This window comes from Rutidosis leptorrhynchoides, chromosome 5, assembly GCF_046630445.1.
Source record: "Rutidosis leptorrhynchoides isolate AG116_Rl617_1_P2 chromosome 5, CSIRO_AGI_Rlap_v1, whole genome shotgun sequence".
NCBI lineage: Eukaryota > Viridiplantae > Streptophyta > Magnoliopsida > Asterales > Asteraceae > Rutidosis > Rutidosis leptorrhynchoides.
Window position 1 is genome coordinate 314,636,723 of NC_092337.1, and position 8,326 is coordinate 314,645,048.

Below are 8,326 nucleotides of genomic sequence, written 5' to 3' on the forward strand. Positions count from 1 at the left end.
TTAAGACTTGGTTAATTGAAACGGAAATTTTGTAAACGTCTGATTACCCATTTTGACCAATGATTCACGAACGCTATAAGTTGTATATGACATGATGATACATAAATGAATAAATATATATGTTTAACATGATATAATGATCATCAAGTATCTCATTAAAAATAGTAACAATAAGTTATATACTTAAAAAGGAGACTATTGACGTATGAAACTCGAAACGATACATATAACGATTATAGTTATAACCACGTCTTACTAAATATATATGAAGCATATTAATACATTGTTATATTATATATAACATGATAATATGATAATTAAATATATCATTAAGTGTATTAACAATGAACTACATAAGTAAAAACAAGACTACTAACTTAAGGATTTCGAAACGAGACATATATGTAACGATTATCGTTGTAACGACATTTAAATGTATATATCATATTAAGATATATTAATATATCATAATATCATGATAATATAATAATTTAAAATCTCATTTGATATTATAAACTTTGGGTTAACAACATTTAACAAGATCGTTAACCTAAAGGTCTCAAAACAACACTTACATGTAACGACTAACGATGACTTAACGACTCAGTTAAAATGTATATACATGTAGTGTTTTAATATGTATTCATACACTTTTGAAAGACTTCAAGACACTTATCAAAATACTTCTACTTATAAAAAATGCTTACAATTACATCCTCGTTCAGTTTCATCAACAATTCTACTCGTATGCACCCGTATTCGTACTCGTACTCGTACAATACACGGCTTTTAGATGTATGTACTATTGGTATATAACCCCCAAAGATCAGATCTTAGCAGCCCATGTGAGTCACCTAACACATGTGGGAACCATCATTTGGCAACTAGCATGAAATATCTCATAAAGTTACAAAAATATGAGTAATCATTCATGACTTATTTACATGAAAACAAAATTACATATCCTTTATATCTAATCCATACACCAACGACCAAAAACACCTACAAACACTTTCATTCTTCAATTTTCTTCATCTAATTGATCTCTCTCAAGTTCTAACTTCAAGTTCTAAGTGTTCTTCATAAATTCTACAAGTTCTAGTTACATAAAATCAAGAATACTTTCAAGTTTGCTAGCTCACTTCCAATCTTGTAAGGTGATCATCCAACCTCAAGAAATCTTTGTTTCTTACAGTAGGTTATCATTCTAATATAAGGTAATAATCATATTCAAACTTTGATTCAATTTCTATAACTATAACAATCTTATTTCAAGTGATGATCTTACTTGAACTTGTTTTCGTGTCATGATTCTGCTTCAAGAACTTCGAGCCATCCAAGGATCCGTTGAAGCTAGATCCATTTTTCTCTTTTCCATTAGGTTTATCCAAGGAACTTAAGGTAGTAATTATGTTCATAACATCATTCGATTCATACATAAAAAGCTATCATATTCAAAGTGGTAAACTAGTAATCACTAGAACATAGTTTAGTTAATTCTAAACTTGTTCGCAAATAAAGTTAATCCTTCTAACTACACTTTTAAAATCAACTATACACATGGTCTATATCTATATGATATGCTAACTTAATGATTTAAAACCCGGAAACACGATAAACACCATAAAACCGGATTTACGCCGTCGTAGTTACAACCGGGGGCTGTTTTGGTTTGGATAATTAAAAACTATGAAAAACTTTGATTTAAAAGCTATACTTCTGGGGAAATGATTTTTCTTATGAACATGAAACCATATCCAAAAATCATGGTTAAACTCAAAGTGAAAATATGTTTTTCAAAACAGTCATCAAGATGTCGTTCTTTCGACAGAAATGACTACCTCTTTCAAAAATGAATTGTAACTTGTATTTCTGACTATAAACCTATAATGTTTCTGTTTAGTTTCATAAATTCAAGTTCATTACGAAACCGTGGCCACTTAAATCACTCAAAACGGATTAGAAACGAAGAAATGGCGAGCAAAACAAAATTGGTAAAAACTACTCATTTTAGCTACGTGAAAATTGGTAACAAATCTATTCCAACCATAACTTAATCAACTTGTATTGTATATTATGTAATCTTGAGATACCATAGACACGTATACAATGTTTCGACCTATCATGTCGACACATCTATATATATTTCGGAACAACCATAGACACTCTATATGTGAATGTTGGAGTTAGCTATACAGGGTTGAGGTTGATTCCAAAATATATATAGTTTGAGTTGTGATCAATACTGAGATATGTATACACTGGGTCGTGGATTGATTCAAGATAATATATATCGATTTATTTCTGTATATCTAACTGTGGACAACTAGTTGTAGGTTACTAACGAGGACAGCTGACTTAATAAACTTAAAACATCAAAATGTATTAAAAGTGTTGTAAATATATTTTGAACATACTTTGATATATATGTACATATTTGTTATAGGTTCGTGAATCGACCAGTGGCCAAGTCTTACTTCCCGACGAAGTAAAAAAATCTGTGAAAGTGAGTTATAGTCCCACTTTTAAAATCTAATATTTTTGGGATGAGAATACATGCAGGTTTTATAAATGATTTACAAAATAGACACAAGTACGTGAAACTACATTCTATGGTTGAATTATCGAAATCGAATATGCCCCTTTTTATTAAGTCTGGTAATCTAAGAATTAGGGAACAGACACCCTAATTGACGCGAATCCTAAAGATAGATCTATTGGGCCTAACAAACCCCATCCAAAGTACCGGATGCTTTAGTACTTTCAAATTTATATCATATCCGAAGGGTGTCCCGGAAAGATGGGGATATTCTTAAATATGCATCTTGTTAATGTCGGTTACCAGGTGTTCACCATATGAATGATTTTAATCTGTATGTATGGGATGTGTATTGAAATATGAAATCTTCTGGTCTATTATTATGATTTGATAATATATAGGTTAAACCTATAACTCACCAACATTTTTGTTGACGTTTTAAGCATGTTTATTCTCAGGTGATTATTAAGAGCTTCCGCTGTAGCATACTTAAATAAGGACAAGATTTGGAGTCCATGCTTGTATGATATTGTGTAAAAACTGCATTCAAGAAACTTATTTCGTTGTAACATATTTGTATTGTAAACCATTAAGTAATGGTCGCGTGTAAACAGGATATTTTAGATTATCATTATTTGATAATCTACGTAAAGCTTTTTAAACCTTTATTGATGAAATAAAGGTTATGGTTTGTTTTAAAATGAATGCAGTCTTTGAAAAACGTCTCATATAGAGGTCAAAACCTCGAAACGAAATCAATTAATATGGAACGTTTTTAATCAATAAGAACGGGACATTTCAAACTAATCCACTTAATCCACTCCCCGATTTACTAATCGGGAGTTTGCTTCACTAAGCCTTTTCTCTAAACCCGGTGGAGATCCATTTTACAAATCTTGTACTCCTTGTAGACAACACATCTAATATTTCTATCCCTTCGAAAGATTACTTCCAACTTAAGTCAACTTGTCTTTGTAGTGACCCGAACTTTTCCATGTTTATATATATTAAATGAAATTGTTATTTACATGATTAAGTGTTTCCAACATGTTAAGCAATCAAACTTGTTAAGACTTGATTAATTGAAATAGGTTTCATATAGACAATTGAATACCCAAGTTGACCAGTGATTCACGAACGTTAAAACTTGTAAAAACTATATGATGACATATATATGGATATATATATATATATATATATATATATATATATATATATATATATATATATATATATATATATATATATATATATATATATATATATAGTTAACATGATATTATGATAAGTAAACATATCATTAAGTATATTAACAATGAACTACATATGTAAAAGCAAGACTACTAACTTAATGATTTTGAAACGAGACATATACGTAACGATTATCGTTGTAACGACATTTAATGTATATATATATCATATTAAGAGATATTCATACATCATATTATCATTATAATATAATAATTTAAAATCTCATTTGATATTATAAACATTGGGTTAACAACATTTAACAAGATCGTTAACCTAAAGGTTTCAAAACAACACTTACATGTAACGACTAACGATGACTTAACGACTCAGTTAAAATGTATATACATGTAGTGTTTTAATATGAATTCATACACTTTTGAAAGACTTCAAAACACTTATCAAAATACTTCTACTTAACAAAACTGCTTACAATTACAATCTCATTCAGTTTCATCAACAATTCTACTCGTATGCACCCGTATTCGTACTCTTACAATACACAGCTTTTAGATGTATGTACTATTGGTATATACACTCCAATGATCAGCTCTTAGCAGACCATGTGAGTCACCTAACACATGTGGGAACCATCATTTGGCAACTAGCATGAAATATCTCATAAAATTACAAAAATATGAGTAATCATTCATGACTTATTTACATGAAAACAAAATTACATATCCTTTATATCTAATCCATACACCAACGACCAAAAACACCTACAAATACTTTAATTCTTCAATTTTATTCATTTAATTGATCTCTCTCAAGTTCTATCTTCAAGTTCTAAGTGTTCTTCATAAATTCTACAAGTTCTAGTTTCATAAAATCAAGAATACTTCCAAGTTTGCTAGCTTACTTCCAATCTTGTAGAGTGATCATCCAATCTCAAGAAATATTTCTTATTTATAGTAAGATATCTTTCTAATACAAGGTAATACTCATATTCAAACTTTGATTCAATTTCTATAACTATAACAATCTTATTTCGAGTGGAAATCTTACTTGAACTTGTTTTTCGTGTCATGATTCTGCTTCAAGAACTTGCAAGCCATCCAAGGATCCTTTGAAGCTAGATCCATTTTTCTCATTTCCAGTAGCTTTATCCAGAAAACTTGAGGTAGTAATGATGTTCATAACATCATTCGATTCATACATATAAAGCTATCTTATTCGAAGTTTCAAACTTGTAATCACTAGAACATAGTTTAGTTAATTCTAAACTTGTTCGCAAACAAAAGTTAATCCTTCTAACTTGACTTTTAAAATCAACTAAACACATGTTCTATATCTATATGATATGCTAACTTAATGATTTAAAACCTGGAAACACGAAGAACACTGTAAAACCGGACATACGCCGTCGTAGTAATACTGCGGGCTGTTTTGGGTTAGTTAATTAAAAACTATGATAAACTTTGATTTAAAAGTTGTTCTTCTGGAAAAATGATTTTTCTAATGAACATGAAACTATATCCAAAAATCATGGTTAAACTCAAAGTGGAAGTATGTTTTCTAAAATGGTCATCTAGACGTCGTTCTTTCGATTGAAATTACTACCTTTACAAAAATGACTTGTAACTTATATCTCCGACTATAAACCTATACTTTTTTCTGTTTATATTCATAAAATAGAGTTCAATATGAAACCATAGCAATTTGATTCACTCAAAACGGATTTAAAATGAAGAAGTTATGGGTAAAACAAGATTGGATAATTTTTCTTGTTGTAGCAACGTGAAAATTGGTAACAAATCTATATTAATCATATCCTAGCTAACTTATATTGTATTATACATGTATTCTAATATATTATGTAATCTTGGGATACCATAGACACGTATGCAAATGTTTTGACATATCATATCGACCCATGTGTATATATTATTTGGAACAACCATAGACACTCTATATGCAGTAATGAGGGCGTTAGCTATACAGGGTTGAGGTTGATTCCAAAAATATATATACTTTGAGTTGTGATCTAGCCTGAGACGTCTATACACTGGGTCGTGGATTGATTCAAGATAATATATATCAATTTTTTTTTCTGTACATCTAACGTTGGACAACTAGTTGTAGGTTACTAACGAGGACAGCTGACTTAATAAACTTAAAACATCAAAATGTATTAAAAGTGTTGTAAATATATTTTGAATATTCTTTGATATATATGTACATATTTGTTATAGGTTCGTGAATCGACCAGTGGCCAAGTCTTACTTCCCGACGAAGTAAAAATCTGTGAAAGTGAGTTATAGTCCCACTTTTAAAATCTAATATTTTTGGGATGAGAATATATGCAGGTTTTATAAATGATTTACAAAATAGACACAAGTACGTGAAACTACATTCTATGGTTGAATTATCGAAATCGAATATGCCCATTTTTATTAAGTCTGATAATCTAAGAATTAGGGAACATGCACCCTAATTGACGCGAATCCTAAAGATAGATCTATTGGGCCTAACAAACCCCATCCAAAGTACTAGATGCTTTAGTACTTCGAAATTTATATCATATCCGAAGGGTATCCCGGAATGATGGGGATATTCTTATATATGCATCTTGTTAATGTCGGTTACCAGGTGTTCACCATATGAATGAATTTTATCTCTATGTATGGGATGTATATTGAAATATGAAATCTTGTGGTCTATTATTATGATTTGATAATATATAGGTTAAACCTATAACTCACCAACATTTTTGTTGACGTTTTAAGCATGTTTATTCTCAGATGATTATTAAGAGCGTCCGCTGTTGCATACTAAAATAAGGACAAGATTTGGAGTCCATGCTTGTATGATATTATGTAAAAACTGCATTCAAGAAACTTATTTTTGATGTAATATATTCTTATTGTAAACCATTATGTAATGGTCGTGTATAAACAGTATATTTTAGATTATCATTATTTGATAATCTACGTAATTCTTTTTAAACCTTTATAGATAAAATAAAGGTTATGGTTGTTTTAAAAATGAATGCAGTCTTTGAAAAACGTCTCATATAGAGGTCAAAACCTCGCGACGAAATCAATTAATATGGAACGTTTATAATCAATATGAACGGGACATTTCAGTCTTCCCCTTGGACAAAGTACAAGATACACTTTTCTAGTGATGATATTCCTATGATAATTCAAAGGATAATATAACACTAAAGTAAACTCACAAAGATAGTAATTTGAAAGTATGTTTCCATCAATTCTACAATCTATGAGATCAAAGAATATATCTCTTGCTAACCACAAACATATATGAATCAAGGGATTGTGATTCTTTTGATATATTTAGAGTTGAAGCATGTAAGAGAGTCCCCATTTGAACTCTCCAAGTCTTGCTATTTATAATGAGAGATAAAAAAAAAATTCGTTGCTACGGCTCAGCCCACAGTCGACTGTGGGTCGACCGCACGCTGTTTAGTCATTTTCACCTAGTTGTTTTATGGTCGTATAAATCCATTCAAACCTGATTCTTTTGGCCTCTTTACTTCATTTAATACCTGCAAAAGATACCCAACATCCTATACAAGTATTATATGCATTAAGTTCTTGAATCCTCTTGGATGTATTACCTTGATAGTGACTTATCATAACTAAAAAGGCAATACTACATTTATTGGATACATTTCTTGATAATCATTTAAGGTAATCACAGATTTGTCATAACTATTTGTTTGTATTTAACATGCATGCCTATTGGCTAGTCATTTGTTTGCATTCAATACACATGATTAAGTGCTATTGGCTAGTCAACATGTCATTAACACCATTATCCTAATTCATCATTATAAAGTATATTTGAGCTTGCACATAGATTAATTTGGTGTGTTTATGATATCTTACTAAGTGAAACATGTAAGTTCAATTCAGCTCATTATAAGCAAGACATCAAATTGAACAAGACTAAACCATACTTAGACATGTCGCTAGACTTAACCATGTTTCTTGTGATATTTCAATGTGTGTTAATAATCCTTTAAGCATACAAGAACATTTGATTACGAACCTTCAATTGTTATCAACCAAGTTACACTTAATGCATTTGGATAGATTAGCATATATTTGTGGTTTCCTAACTTATATCATAGCAAGACAAAGATCATATTATCATTCATACGTATTAAATGAGTATAAACAAGTTGGCATTAGCACATAGTCAAGTAATACTTTCATGTAATGATAATAAGTATTAAAGTAATGCTTATGTAATGATAGCAAGAGATCACTAGTGATTAATCCAAGATCAAACACATAGTGATGACATAGCAATACACTAAGGCTATGTAATTTTACTTGCAATATGGCACTTTTGCAAGATTAATGTATAAATATACATTAATGTCCAACACATGTACAAGGAAAAAGCAACCCTTGGTTGGGACTTGATGACCATCATAAGCATATCTAAATACATTTTAGGAGCACACGTTATCTTGTAACACTTATGTGTTATTCTTAATCAATTATAAAACGTCATTAAGATTTTATTAGGTGTAATTAACCAAGATTAGCGTTCTAGTGACCAAAA